Source organism: Notamacropus eugenii, chromosome 4 (genome assembly GCF_028372415.1).
Source record: "Notamacropus eugenii isolate mMacEug1 chromosome 4, mMacEug1.pri_v2, whole genome shotgun sequence".
In the NCBI taxonomy this organism is placed as follows: domain Eukaryota; kingdom Metazoa; phylum Chordata; class Mammalia; order Diprotodontia; family Macropodidae; genus Notamacropus; species Notamacropus eugenii.
Window position 1 is genome coordinate 176,726,576 of NC_092875.1, and position 12,834 is coordinate 176,739,409.

General features: G+C 37.8%; 1 long non-coding RNA gene across 2 annotated transcripts in view; it reads right to left on the reverse strand.

The window, feature by feature from the left end:
• Window positions 1–12,834, reverse strand: part of LOC140498296 (uncharacterized) — a 41,056-nt gene that overhangs the window by 22,858 nt on the left and 5,364 nt on the right. Inside the window, exons 2-3 of one of the 2 annotated variants that reach the window (XR_011965057.1) lie at window positions 2,502–2,584; window positions 111–423 (exon numbers count right to left, since the gene is read on the reverse strand). This is a non-coding gene — a long non-coding RNA (uncharacterized lncRNA). Of the gene's footprint in view, window positions 1–110; window positions 424–2,501; window positions 2,585–12,834 lie in introns of those variants that run through there. The other variant, XR_011965058.1, reaches the window with a different exon arrangement.

The window sequence follows — 12,834 nt, forward strand, 5'->3', positions numbered from 1 at the left end:
GACACTAAAGATAAAAGGATATTGTGGGGTGGGGGGTGTCCCTTAAATGCCTTGACAGGCTCTGGTAGCCTTTGAGGTTCAGAGGTACAAATAAAAGCGCACACACCCAATTCTCAGAAAAGCACTAGGGTTTATTTTGGGTTTTGTTTCTTGAGACAATAACATTCAAAAGACAAATGAACCTATTCATGTCAAATTTGGTAGCGTTTGCTGAAGAGAAAATGTTCAGCTAAATTGGAAAGAAATTAAGTATTTTTAACCACGAAGCAAGGTGAAAATCATAGATCTGGTCGCTTGGTGGGTTGACATAACGGGGTCAGTACACTGGGGCTTTGTTGATACTGCATGAGAAATTAAAAGAACCAAATTTCTTCCTTAGCCAGCCTCCTTACTACACCAATGATGATTTTGCATTTTGTAACTCTGAAAGCAAAGTTCACAGAGAGAAAAATAATAAATGATCCACCAGGAAACAAGGGGACACTTTAAAGCACTGTCAGCTGATGGCTGGGCCTTGGAAAGTGACCAAGTAGCTCAGGGAGGCCTAAGAAGAACCAAGGGGCCATCTGAACAATATATCTTTGAAATGTCTTTCTTGCCTTTATTAACCATGGAGGAACTCTTTTGACCCATATGAGAACCCATTCTACCTTCATGAATGGGGGGGGCCTCAAATCTTTATTTCCTGTTATTTAAAATATTTTTTAATAATAAAATGCTTCTTGAGCATTGACTCTCCAAATCATCTCTTCATGACTTAGGTTTCAAGGATGAAGAAGCCCAAGGATTAAATTTCCCTTAAAAATGAACAGGAGGCAAAAATTAACCAGGAGAATGGAAGGCCATGTTTTATTAAACAGAGAGCAATCCAGAATGCAGGGTTATTTGCCTGGCCCTGATAATAATCCTAGGAAGCAAACAGATGGGAGTGTCTCTTGGGTTTCAGGGCCTCCCATGTTAAGGGATTTTGAAAAGCCCTGAAACCCCTCTCTACAGACAAGCTACACAACACCACATAAGAGACACTAAAAACCAATGTGCACCTTTAAAAAAAAAAATCAAGTCCTGTTGTTCTTGTTTAGACTGATGCTTGGTTGAGACATCTATCAGAGATTAATCATTATTATTAACTCTGTAACAAAGACGGAAGGAGAGAATTCTGTCTTCACACAGTGGGAAACAAATATAGGATTTGGTCTTTTAAAATACTGGTGTTTGAATTTAGAAAAATGTCAGTGGAGGAAGAAAACATCTATTACCCAGAGAAACAAACTGGAAAGTGCAGCTTCATAGTTTTAAGGAAAACGGGGCTATCCACAGGTGACAAGTCCATTTTTCCTTCATAAAGCAATTACTGTACCTTCCTTCCTGTAACGTATGCTTGTCAAATCTGACATACGGGCTTGATTACTGAAGGGATGAGAACAATGAACCCTAAGTGCAGAGGAGCCCTGACTACACCAGATGTCAGGGCAAGCTGCGTAGACACTCTTTACGGTGGCATTAGGAAATTCATCTTTGAAAGGAAAATGCTTTGTCACAATTTCTCTCATAAAAATGGCAAGGGGCGGGGGTAGGAAGATTCAGGGATATATTTCTGTGTCGGAGCTTGGAGAGAGAGCAGGGAGATCAACGGGTGAAGATCACTCAGATTTTTCACAGCTGCCCTTGAGCACAGATGGCCAAGAACATCAGTATTGGGAGTTAACCCTTAATAATGCCCGAGACAGGGACACATCGCTTTTCCTATTGCTCTTTTTTGCCTGTGATTGATAGAGAGAGTTAACATTTATATTATGCTTTAGAGTTTGCAAAGTATTTTAACAAATATATTCTCATTTTTACCCTCATCACAACCCTTGAGAGACAAGTTCTATTATAATACCCATTTGACAGATGAGGAAATTGAGGCAGGCAGCAGTCAAGTGACTTGCCCATGATCACATGGTTAGTAAGTATCTGAGGTCAGATTTGGACTCAAGTCTTCCAGTCTACTAGTCCTGTCTACTATCCACTGTACCACCTAGCTGCCTAATAGGAAGAAAGGAAACTAATAATAGCTAATTTATGTAATGCTTTCAGGTTTACAAAGCACTCCTCACAACCACCTTGGGGGTTTGGGGGTGACCCGTGGCCCAGGACCAAAGCTTTAGGTCTATTGTTGTAGAGTTTATTCTCAATAATTACAGACTTTAGGAGTAGCACACATTGTCAGGTTATTCCCTGATAACTTTAGAATTTGAGGATTATTTTTGTACCCATCTCTGTTTTCCCCTGAGAACTTCAGACTTTGCCTTGTTCTGCCTTCACCTCTTTTCTCCCAAGACACTTGAAAATTTCACTTGTTTATAGCTCTCCACAATAAATGGAAAAGGACCCTCAGCTTCCATGCAGGCACTCAGGTAAACAAAGCATCAAAAATATAGGACAAACTTGATTAAACCTGAAAAAAACCCACAAAAGTCTCATAAATGAGCCATTAAATAATAAAGTCAACTCACCTTCCCCTTCTGCTGAACTCCATCCCTTCTAGAGACCTACACATTCCTTCAGGCTTGTTGTGCTGTCCTGGGGCTGAGATTGCCTCAAAGGGGAAAGAATTTGATAGGTCATAAACATCCCTCTTGGATTTAAACTCTGGACAGAACCTTCTACATGATCATAGCAAACACTTTTGGCAAACACTTGTCTCCTAATTCTACCCATTGCCTAATATTAATGACTAGAGGGTTGTTGAGCAGCGTTATTATAACTTCTAAGGAATCTTGAATAATTTTGATATATGGATGGAACACACAGGTGGAAGAAAATTTTGGGGGTGAAATTTTGCTCTAAATACTAAACAATTTTTTCTTTCATAATCAACAAATATGTATTGTGGGATTTTATGTTCTCTGTATCTTTCCATCAACTCTGTGATTTTAGAAGTTTGCTCTATCTGATATTATTTGCAAAATCCTTGTCTAAGACCCAGTCTCAAAAAGAAATATTATCCATGGCTGTGTTTTCCTGACGTACTGGAGTAATGTCATCAAGGACACCCTCACTGTAAATTATTCTAATAAAGGTTATATATAGGGGAAAGTATATGTATATATCTGTATGTATATGTATATATTTGTGTGTATGTGTATATATGTATATGTATATATACATCAATTGGTATGTATTGTGTGTTATCGATATAATACAAAGAGAGAAAGAAAGAAAAAAGAAAGAAAGAGAGAGAGAGAAAGAAAGATAGACAGACAGATAGATGACAAATACACACACATATACACACACCCTCGTAGTTGATGTATTTCAAATTACCTTTGTTTGATACTAAATTCCAAGGATTCATCATGGACTCAGTGGTCTCTAAGGTGGAAACAGTATTCCAGAAAACAGAATCTAATCTGGATTACATTCAACACAAAGTGGAGCTTGAAATGAAGAAAAATCTTCCCAAGATTTCATCAGGTAAAAAAAATCGAGTTATACCATTAAAGGAAATGTCAATGATGAAATCTCAGTATAAGGCTTTGTTCATACAGTGAAAATGGTGCAACAAGGAGAGCATCAAGAAGATCTGAAGCTGTCTCCTTTGACTAAGGAAGAGCTGACCATGGTACTACAATCAATACTCAAGACTGAAGAAGGAATAGACTTGCATTAAACAACTCTAAAATTTTTTTCTAACATGAATATCTGCCACCTGGATTAAAGTTTTCATCTTCACCTCATATAAAACTTAATTGAATATGATATTGATGAATGAATAATACAGGTGAATATAAAAGGCTCAAGTCTAAGCTGAGTTGGAAAAAGTTTTTAAAAAACATAAAGATGAACAAGGCAAATTAAAGACAAAACATCAGATTTCATTTTAATGTATAGAATGAGCATTATCTTTTTGTGTACCAGGAAGTTCGTATTTTAACAGTGTTGATATGATAATAAATGTTTTGTGAGAGTTGCTTATGATGCACTATTTAGAGTAAGTGTATATTAAAAAATTTTTTTAAAAAACCCTCAGTAAGTCACATAAATACTATTTTTAACTGCATCATGCTTTACTTTTGTATTCTGGGGATTGATTAATATAACTTCTAGTCAGATTCTTAAAATGGATCTGGGGAGTTTCTTTGGAAAAGTAGCATCATCTATCATACTGAATAAGAAGACTTTGATAGTTTGATACCGTGGAAGCAGTCTTTAAATTGTTATATTTTGGGAAATACATTTAACCTATCCAAGTCTCAATTCCTCCCTTAAGAAATGGAGACGTACTTTATTAGATGTACCCATCTCTCAGGAATGAAGTCCATATTATATCCATGTATAAAGAAGAAACGCTACATATCTCAGGGATGGGTACTGAGTGTATGTGAGGTGGCATTGGCATTTCTTGATTTAAAATTGTTCTAGTCTTTTATAATTTACACTGAAATGAATTTTTTTATGTCTGCTTTTTTATTCTTAACCTAATTAAAAATAATAAAAGCATACATGATATCTCCATGAGCATATAGGCAAATAAATATTAATGTATATTTAGAGACTTAAGAGAATAGTATACTTTTTAATCTGAAAAAGGACTGCCCTCTGAAGAGCTTTTTGCATAATCCTTGTATTTCCTTTGGATATTTTACATGGTATCTTTTGATAATACTATCCTTTGGTTTCTATGATAGTAGTGGTCATCTTAACCACTTTATTCCAACTTCTGTATATAAAACCAGTGAGTTGATCAAGCTTTGGAAGTGTATTTACCAAATTAATTAATATCATTGTATTGGATTTGTGGAATTAAAATACTGTAACACCCTGAACAAATGAATTCTAAGATTTGTTGATGCCTTTTTTTATCTTTCCCTCCTTTAGATACCTTGAGGATCAAGGTATGCCTCCACAGTCTCATAATGGTGTCATCCCTAACACTGACCTCCTCTGGATATACTTGGTCTAGTCAAGTCATTTTTTCTATCTTCATCCCCTTCAGTGATTTCTCTACCTCCTCAATAAGTACATACAATAGAATTTTGAAATAAACAAGGTAAACTTAGTTCCTTCACCATTCATTGCTGTTGCACCACATCCAAAGAGCTGCTCTCCTGAGCTCTGGAGAAAATAATGAGGCTTCCTGAAGTTTACTGAAAGATTTTTTTTCCTCTTTTCAAAAAGGATGTTAAGGTAAATTTTTATCAATTTCACTCTAGAGAGAGGTCTTAAGGTTATGACACAAAATGACAGGAGTCAGAAAATTCTAAATTAAGGCTGGCATCTTGTCCTTAATTTACATTAGTAAGTTGAGAACAAACAGCCAGATTCAACTTTTTCCTTATGCTGAATTATTTTTACTGGTAAAACAACTTTCCCAGTGGAGTTATTTTGGAAGGAGGTACAGACATAAGGAAAAACATTCTGCTCTAGTGTTCCCCTCTTCAAAAAAATTAGCTAAAATGACCAATAGCCAAAGCGGAGAGTATTCATCTATGTTACCACAAGTACTTTTGCCCATATATCTTCTCTAGAAAGGAGTTTGGAAGAGGGAATTAGTACTGAACTTGACATTAAAAGTCCTGGGTTCTGGCCTTCACTGAACACATCTTAGTTGTGTGATTGTGAACCATTTGCTACATCTCTCTAGACCTCAGTCCTCCTCATCTATAAAATAAGGATAATATTATCAACATTGTCTATCTCATAGGATTTTCAATAAATCAACAAGCATTTATTAGACACCTACTATATGCCAGGCATTGGGGATAGAGCATAAAATGAGAGTACATGAGTGAAGTGCTTTGAAACAGAAAAGCATTATACAAATGTTAGCTATTAGTAAATACATACTGAATTGAGGGCAGTTGAACTCACGGTCTGCCCTCAAGGGCAAAGAGCTCAGACCGAAAAAAAAAAATGATTCCTTTTTGTTCAGAATTTGAAGTTTTTACCCCTTCCAACCCCAAACATTTTAATACAATTGAATAATTTCAGAGTCCACCCAAATATCTGATAAAGATTCCCCCAACAACATATTCATTTGCTCTTTGCTAGATCTCCAGTGAGAAAAAATGCACACGTGTGCATGAATGAATGAATGAATGAATGAATACAGCATCTATGTTCTCACTGTGTGCAAAACACTGTGCTAAGCATAGAGGAAAGAAATAAAAATTTGTACAAATAGTCCTTGCCCTCAAGGAGTTCACATTTTAATGGCAGAGACAACACATGGAGAGTTTCAGTGGCAAGTCAGATGGGAAAGTCCCTTAGTCCTTATGCTTCAGCCTCAAAACAGATGGAAATGTCTCTTCCTTAATATCATTTCTACTAATAAAATCATATCTGTTTCTGATGTTCAGCCATTTGAGGGAGCCCACCAGCTCATAAGATAATCTGTTCCATTTTTTATAAAGCTCAGATTCTTTAGCAAGATTTTTCCTGACATACCCCTAGTTCTGCCTTCTGGAACCAGACAAAAAAAAGGCAAAAATCCTTTTTCTTCAGGAGTTCCCTTCAAATATGTGAAGACAGATATCATATCTACTCTTCTCTAGGCTAAATGTCTCCAGTCCATCCAATTATATTGAAAAAAAATGTCAGCTCCAGGGTCAGGGGACTTGTGTTCAAATTTCCCTTCCGACACTTAGTACCATCATGACCTCAGAGAAGCCATTTAACCTCCATGATTCTCATTTTTCTTATCTGTAAACTGAAGGTATTGGACTTGATGACCTTTTAACTCTGCTCCTAAAGCTATGATTCTGTGAGAGCTTCCAGGACTGCCAGATGTGGTGGTGCACACCTGTAGACCTGCTCCTGGGGAAGCTGAGACTAGAGAAACTCTTGAGTTCAGAACTGAAACCAGTTGGGTGACTGCATAAATTTTGGGAACAACATAGAGCCTCTAGGAAAGAGGGGACAACAGGCTGCCTAAGGAGGAGTGAAAAGGCCCAGATTAAAACTCCTCTACTAATCAGCAGCAGGGTAGGGTCCATGAGTAGCCACTACACACACAGCCTTGGTGAGATGGGGAAACTCAGTCTCGGAAAGAAAGATACTATCCAGGGCTATTTTTTCCTGACTCGCTGGAGATGCAATCAATCAACCAGCATGTTTAAGCATCTGCTATGTTTTAAGCAATGTTTTCCACTCTTATTCAGAATCATAACATCATAAACCTTTAGAGCTGGAAGGGAACATAGAAGTCACTTAACCCTTTCATTGTGTACAAGAGGAAAATAAAAGGAGAAATGACTTGTTTAAGGCAGAATGATTTCCTTGTGAGGCATGATGTACTTCAGTAAAGTTCTCTGATGCTCCTACCTGGCCCATGTTCTTTTCTCACTGACCTACTCTGCCGGTGGAAGGCTTCAGCTCCATTAGCAGGGCACTAAGCAGCCTCAGTACCCACAGAGTATAGCTAGAGAAACATTAAGCTCTCAGACTATTGCTTTGTGGGGGAGAAAAATAAAACCACCAATCTCATTAGCTATATAACATGTCAGAACATGATGCTCATCAAAGAATGTTCCATTGTATTCCTCTGACTGGAAAGTAAAACAAAGAACTTTTTGTCTTGCTTTGTCATCTGGTTTTTTTTTTTCTTTTCTTAATGCAGACAGGAAAAATTCTTGAAAAGCAGCTGTAAATGGATAGTGACAAGTTGTTTCCTGTGGTCTGAGAACAAGTCATCAGTTACAGCCTTTTAAATTCCAGAGACAAAGGAAGAGTTCAATACAGCTGTATTGGTTTCATGATTATTGAATTAGGAGGAGTGATTTTAAGAGATCAAAGGTATTAGTTTTTAAATTAGGTGCTGTATATTTTCTATAAAACTTGTAGGAAAATTCTGACTTGGAATTGGACTTTATCATTACCCCCCAAAGACAATAATATCAGAAATGATAAAAAATCTGAGCCAAATTTTAATTTGTAGTATGTGGTCAGGGATGTCAAAGTGGAAAGTCTTTAACTTTAGCTCTTCAGTTCATTGTGTGGTTGGGAGAAAGCCCTTTCTCTTTTCTTTGCCTTCATTATCTATATTGGTGATCTATAATAATACATGCATTAATGTCTCCTGGCTGGAAGGGACGGGGAGGGGATAAGATTAGGAGATATCAGTGATCAGCCTGAGTAGAGTAAAAGACTCAGACAATCAAGTCATCAGAGACTAATAACAATAACTAGCATTTATATAGCATTTTAAGGTTTGCAAAGTGCTTTTCATTCATTTTTGGAGTTTCACAGCATCCCTGGATGGGATGTAGAATCTTGTGCTACAGATTTTTGCTGAAGACCACATAGGACCACAGGCTCCTAGCATGGTTCCCATGATGGGGGGATAGGAAAGAGAGCAAGGGCGGAAGTTTATGCCAAAGAGAATTGGTACCTGAGTTAGGAAGAACAATCCAAACTGAGCCATGAGAAGTGAGAAGACTTCCTATATCTTTTGATGAAACTTATCTAAATCCCAGCTATGCTAGCTTGCTCCACTAGTACTCTATTGGCATAGTTTTTGAAAACCCAGGTTCAGTTCTATGCTAAGGCTTTGCAGTAACAGTTTAGAAGATGGTTGTGGGGAAATAGAATACAAAAAAATGTGAAGGTTGGTCAGTCTCTTTGGAGATGAGTTCACCCAGGACAAAAAAAAAAATTGATACACTTTTACTGATATTGTCTGTTTCTTACATCATTATAGTCATCTCAAGTATTCCTCTCCTACCTCTTAGAGAGTCATCTCATATAACACATAGTATTTTACAGACGTGGTAGCAAGGTGTTGCAGTGGATAGAGCACTAGGCCTGGAGTCAGGAAGATTTGAATTCAGATCCAGCCTCTGACACTTTCGAGCTATGTAACCCTAAGGTAGCCACTTAACATCTATTTGCCTCAGTTCTTGATCTGTAAAATGGTGACACACTAGTGGAGGAAATGGCAAACCACTCCACTATCTCTGCCAAGAAAACCCCATATGGACTCACAGAGTTGGACGCAACTGAAAAATTACTCAAAAACTATAACAAAGAGACTGTAGATCAAGTTTTCCGTAATTTGGGGGGATGGTGCTCAGATCAAAATGTGAGGGGGAAGGCAAAAGGTTGAATAAGCTTTGTAAATGAAGAAAGAATGGGGATGACAGAGAAGCAGGGCTCCCTAGAGTTCAGAGATATTCAGTTAATCCAACGTCCACAGTCTGGACCAAACTGTGCCTAAACAAATTGAGTCTTAGCACGTTGGCCACATTTGGCTTGCAAGCCTCTCATTGGTAATAGGTTCACTCCCTCAAAACCCCTCCCTTTTGTTCTCCAGCCTTGGTTTGGAAAGGAGAAAAATCAACCTTTGTTTATAATAATAAAAATAATTATAAGGGACCATGAATTTAAATGATATAATTACACAAGGCAATTTCTTTGTCCTTATATCCCCACCTTGCAACTGGTAAAAAGCCTTCCTCTTTTAGATTTATAGCAATGCCTAGGCAAAGGAATATACTTCTTAATCATATGTACAGTATTCTTAGTTAACCAGTGGAAAATATGATTTCTTTTTTTGCATCTGCTAGTACTGCAGACATAATTTGATTCTGATGAGCTAGGTTATTGATTTATTTTTGTTCTGTTTTGTACCTGTTCTGCAACTGTATTTAGGTGATGGAGGAAGGAGAAGAGAGAAAAACACAAATAAGCTTTATGAATAAAATTAGCATGCAGAGATTTCAAGTATGGAATTATTATTAAAACAAATAGCTCCTATGCCTAGCAGGCTATTAATCTGGAGTCAGGAAACCTGGGTTTAATCTCATCTCTACCTATTACTAATTGTGTGACTTGGGATAAATCCTGCCACCTCTCAGGCCTCAGTTTCTTAATCTGTAAAACAAGGCAGTTGAACTAAATGATCTAAAATTATCCAGTTCTAACATTTTGTGATGCTGTCTGTGGTGCTGAAGTAAGGTTGACATGAGGCATCTGGTGGTACAGTGGATAGAGCAGTCAGGAAGACTAAGTTCAAATATGGCTTTAGACTCTTGCTAGTTGTGTCCCTGAGCAAGTCACTTATCTTCAGTTTACTCAACTATTAATTGGGGATAATAATAGTGCCCACATAGCTACCTTGCCCGATTATTGTGATGATAAAATGAGATAATATTTGTGAAAGCATTCATTACAGTACCAGGCACATAGTGGTACCATATAAAAGCTTATTCCCTCCTTCCTCTGTGACTTTGATGGGATGCATAATTATTGTTACTATAGTCCTTAACCCTACTAAATGGTAAATAGGATTAACCTTTCTGTACTAGCTAGAGGAAGGAGCTGGGCCCCTCCTATAGAACTGAGCAGCCCCAGCCTGGTTGCATTACAATACCCTGATAGTTTATACTTCAAAGTGGAAATGGGTATTACACAGGAACTGACCCAGGAGTTCACTAGAGAATCCAGCATCATGGAAACTCAAAGTTGGAAAGGACCTTAGAAAGTCATGTAATCCAACTTCCAACTCTATTTCTAAACAAGAATCCTCTGTTCAATTAAATCCAACACCCTCTTTCTAATCTGCTCATTCCAACATAAATTACTGGGTAATTACATCCACTTAAGGATTGGTCATTACCACTGCAGAATGATTTACAATGTCCTATACACTGAAAAGCAACTGATTTAATGGCTATTTGGCTTGTTCTTAGAGTCAGAAAGACATGAGTTCAAGTCCTGCTTCTGAAACCTGACTGCATGACCCTTGGAAAGGGTCTCAGTGTCTCCAGGCAACTCTTAGGGACTATGAATTTTAGAGCAAATGCTGATCTTCATTATAAGAGGAATTTCCTCCCTAGGAGTTCCCTTTGCCTGTGAAATTACAGTTATAATTTTTTAAAAATCTGTTTTAAGCCTAGGTTCTACTGAGAAAATCTATTTTAACTTCATTTTCATATGGTGCCAAATATTTTTCAAAGCATTATCATGTCCATTGTCTCATCTAATCTTCACAACAACCCTGGCAAAGGTTATTATCCATAATTTCCAAATGAGGAAACTCAGAAACAGACAAGTTAAGTCATTTCACCCAAGGTCACACTGGAAGTCAATGGCAGAACATAAACTAGACCCCAGATCTCCTGACTCCTTTCTTACCTGGTGTTCTTTCCATATACTAGTTGTCTCTATTTTCCTCAAAGATATTCCAATCTAAATCAATCAATTAATAAGCATTAATTAAGTACCTACACTGTGGCTGACATTGTACTAGGTGCTAGGGATACAAATACAAAAAAAATGGAAAAAACAACATATCTGATCTGCTGGAGGGCCTAGTCTTTTTGTTGTGTTGGTGGTGGTAGTGGTGATTGAGTTGTGTCCAGGTCCTCATGATCGTATTGGGGTTTTCATGGTTAAGATACTAGAGTGGTTTGTCATTTCCTTCTCCAACTCATTTTACAGATGAGGAAACTGAGACAAACAGAGTCAAGTGACTTGCCAGGGTCACACAGCTAGTAGGTGTATCTAAGGCTAGATTTGAGTTCAGGAAGATGAGTCTTCCTGACTTCAGATCCAGCACTCTATCCTCTCCATCACCTAGCTGCTATAGCTCTCCCTGCTTTGATGCTAATGGATTCCTCTCTTAAAATCACAGGATTTCAAGACTTCTAGCCCAAACTGTCCCTGTCCAGATAGGGATGGGTTTTCCCTTACCTAAAGGAAGAGGAAAACTGTGGAGAAAGTGAGCACCAGGCAGCCCACCACAACTTAGAAGAAAAGGCTTATGTTTCCCTTAGAGGGAAACACGAGTCACTACTCAAAGTGATGAATTTGTAGCTCCCCAACCAGCTGCAAGGTATTTCCATCCTGATTGAAAACTCTACATGACACTGCCATGAGAGATACAGCAATGCAGGCTCAGTCCTAATTAAGACCATCCTCATTACTCAGCCCCAAACCATGTTGCCTCTGTAGGGCATAGTAACAGCATGACATCAGTTACAGACTCCCAAACAAGGAGAAGAACATGGCTCTTATTCCCCAAGTCATGTCAGGGAAAGAAATGACTTTAGGAAATAAGAAAGGAAGAAAGATAAGGGAAAAGTTCGTATTACATGTTTGTATTACATTACTCAGGATGTGATATTAAAGACCCATTCCAACCACAAAAAAGGAAAACATCGAAGTGGCATCTGTGGAATATTAAAAATTAAACAAGCCAAACCACTTTTTCACCAAATGATTTCCAAAACAGAAATATGTTGGCTCAGTACACTCCACAGTATTATGTAAAAGTCAGGGGGTAGTCAATAGTGCCATTTTGCTTAGAATAAAACTTTTCCAAAGTAAGTCAATTTTCTTGATTTTCTTTTAAAAACTGAGTTTGCTGAAAGTAGATGAAGTGAGGGTTACTAGAGGTGTAGGCTGTTTGCATATAGCCAGTGTAGCTTAACTGCTACAGACACTTCAGCCATCTTCTCCAATACTACTATTCAGTACAGCCAAGGCTGTTAATGAGACCATCTGCATGGACTGTTAGGATAGTATAGCCAAAATGAACAAATCAATCATGAGCATCCCTTTGTTGAATATAAACATGACCCAAACATTAAGTTCCTTTCAGTAACCAAAAAGCTATGGCAAGAAGCTCAGTCTGCTTCTTGGTCTACCCAAGGGATAATGTGCTATGTCCCATATGGGTGAGCTGGGATGAGTTGCTTTACCTTGAACTTTGGCTTCTTTACCAGCAAAGGTGAGATGAGCGGGGAGAAAAGAAGCCTGGACTAGGTGACCTCTCTAGGGTCTCATTCAATCCTGGAGTTTATAATCCTTATTAATGAACAATAAAACACTTAATAATTCCAGTGC